The sequence below is a fragment of the Egretta garzetta genome, unplaced genomic scaffold (genome assembly GCF_000687185.1).
Source record: "Egretta garzetta isolate BGI_Z169 unplaced genomic scaffold, ASM68718v1 scaffold292, whole genome shotgun sequence".
In the NCBI taxonomy this organism is placed as follows: Eukaryota; Metazoa; Chordata; class Aves; order Pelecaniformes; family Ardeidae; genus Egretta; species Egretta garzetta.
In genome coordinates this window covers 1,995,940-1,998,554 of record NW_009258789.1, presented here as the reverse complement: position 1 = coordinate 1,998,554, position 2,615 = coordinate 1,995,940, and the positions used below count along the sequence as shown (strand labels likewise).

The window sequence follows — 2,615 nt, the reverse complement described above, 5'->3', positions numbered from 1 at the left end:
TCCTGGGCTGAGAAACCCCCTCAGGTAACGGTCGGGGGGGCATCGCAAGAAGATGCGGATTATTCCAGATAAAAAATGGCGCAGATAAAAATAAATGAGGTTAGTTGAAGGCAAGGTACCCCTGCCCAGAGAGCCGCTGAAGGGCTGTGTGGCTGGAGAGTCTCGGGGTTTTTTCCCAGTTATGCCCGCTAATTTGGAATATAATATTAATATTAGTAATTGTGTTTCTACATACAGTGTTCTATATTGTACGTAGAAACACCTGGAGTACTGCGTCCAGCTCTGGAGCCCTCAGCACAAGAAGGACATGGAAGTGTTGGAGTGGGTCCAGAGGAGGGCCACAAAAATGATCCGAGGGCTGGAGCCCCTCTCCTATGAGGACAGGCTGAGGGAGTTGGGCTTGTTCAGCCTGGAGAAGAGAAGGCTGCAGGGAGACCTGATTGCGGCCTTTCAGTACCTAAAGGGGGCCTATAGGAAAGATGGGGAGAATCTTTTTAGTAGGGCCAGCTGTGTCAGGACAAGGGGTAATGGTTTTAAACTGAAGCAGGGTAGGTTTAGACTAGATATAAGGAAGAAGTTCTTTACACTGAGGGTGATGAAACACTGGACCAGGTTGCCCAGAGAGGTAGTGGAGGCCCCATCCCTGGGAACATTCAAGGCCAGGTTGGACAAGGCTCTGAGCAACCTGATCTGGTTAGCAGTGTCCCTGCTCCTGCAGGGGGGTTGGACTAGATGACCTCTAGGGGTCCCTTCCAACCCAAAACATTCTATGATTCTATGATTGTGTGTATTATATAGCTAACTATCTGTCCAGACCTGCTGACAAAGCAAACCCGGGCCCTGACGCTGTGCGGGGGCGGAGGCCCCGGGGCGCCCAGGGACAGCCGTTCCCGCCAGCTGGGGCAGCGGCTGCTGCAGAGGCACGAGCTCGAGAACCCAGGGGAAAGAGCAACGGGACAGGGAAATCCGTGAAGGCTGAACAAACCGGGTTTGTTTGGTCTAGAAAAAGAACGGCGAAGAGAGGAAATTGTCTTAACGTACATGAGGATTTTGACCTTTCTTGTGTTTTCTGTGGGAAGGATGGGAAGGAACTGACTCTGCAGTGAGGAACTCTTGGCAACTAGAGGTGGAACAGGCACAGGCAATCTTTTAGACTGGATTTTTTTTTTTTTTAATAGCTGAGATAAATATTTGTCACATATTGCCCTAGCTGGTTCTGAGCATAGAATCATAGAATCATAGAATGGTTTGGGTTGGAAGGGACCCCTAGAGGTCATCTAGTCCAACCCCCCTGCAGTGAGCAGGGACACCGCTAACTAGATGAGGTTGCTCAGAGCCCCGTCCAACCTGGCCTTGAATGTTTCCAGGGATGGGGCCTCCACTACCTCTCTGGGCAACCTGTTCCAGTGTTTCACCACCCTCATTGTAAAGAATTTCTTCCTTAGATCCAGTCTAAACCTACCCTGGTTTAGTTTAAAACCATTGCCCCTTGTCCTGACACAGCTGGCCCTACTAAAAAGATTTTCCCCATCTTTCCTATAGGCCCCCTTTAGGTACTGAAAGGCCGCAATCAGGTCTCCCCGCAGCCTTCTCTTCTCCAGGCTGAACAAGCCCAACTCCCTCAGCCTGTCCTCATAGGAGAGGTGCTCCAGCACCTCAGATGTTCTTTTCTGTCTGTGGTTTTATGCTTCCGCCAGGTGTATCTGATCTAAAATCAGACATGTATATGCAGACACATAACAAATAATGGAATGTCAATTAAACGTCTTACATATTTAAAAATCTGTGGATAAACAACATTTGTTAAAAGTAAAGATGACGATTTAAAAAAACCCCTCAATAATACTTCACATGTTGAAGAGGTCACAGGTAGAGGAGCTGTTTTCTGAAACAAGAACGAGAGCTTTAACATCTCTAAGTGCTCACTAGGAGGGAACTAAGTGTTGCCATAAATTTAAATTAATTTTCCCTGGACCGAGTGCTGGGAAACGAGCGTCCATTCTCCACCTGGCCTGCCCGGTGGGTGAGCATTGCCCGCTCCTGGGGCTGGCTGGACCAGCAGCTAGCTGCCGCCGGGGCGGGAGGGATAGGATGGCTGCGGCGACACCGCGACGCTGTCCTCAAAGAGCGTACTGACAGGTTCTTGTGTTTGTCTTTCCCATCACAGCATGTTCACTGAAACTGATACCTGCTGGTGGCACATCTGCGGGCCTGACGATACAAGGACGGCACAGCCATGTGATATTTACCGTGATAATGCAGAATAGACTTCACCCGTGCTAAGAGGAGAACTTGTCTTGGGAGACCTATGGGCGGAAATGGCTGGAGAGCAGCGTACCAGGACAGCCTCCAGTCCCATCTCTGAAAATCGGAGCTGCCTTTGCTGGGAGCTCGCCCCCAAACGACAGACCTGTCCCGCGGGGCTGAGTTGCGCGAAGAGGTTTGCAGACCGCGCTCGCCTCCCTTCCTAGGCCAAACCAGGCGGGGTTTTCCCACCCGCCTCGGCCCGGGAGAGGGCGGCCCGGATCGCACCGACCGCGCCCCGCCCCAAGGAGGGCGGAGCGGAGCGGGGCCGCAGTGCGTGCCGGGGCTTGGAGTGTTGCGGGCCCCGAGGG

At 52.0% G+C, this 2,615-nt stretch overlaps 1 protein-coding gene across 1 annotated transcript in view; it reads right to left on the bottom strand.

Annotated features, from left to right (window-relative positions):
- GDE1 (glycerophosphodiester phosphodiesterase 1) overlaps positions 1-2,314 on the bottom strand; it is a 9,795-nt gene extending 7,481 nt beyond the window's left edge. Inside the window, exon 1 of the mRNA XM_035889217.1 lies at positions 2,250-2,314. The gene's annotated coding sequence lies outside the window, so the exon portion shown is untranslated. The remainder of the gene's footprint in view (positions 1-2,249) is intronic.
- Positions 2,315-2,615: the final 301 nt, after the last annotated feature.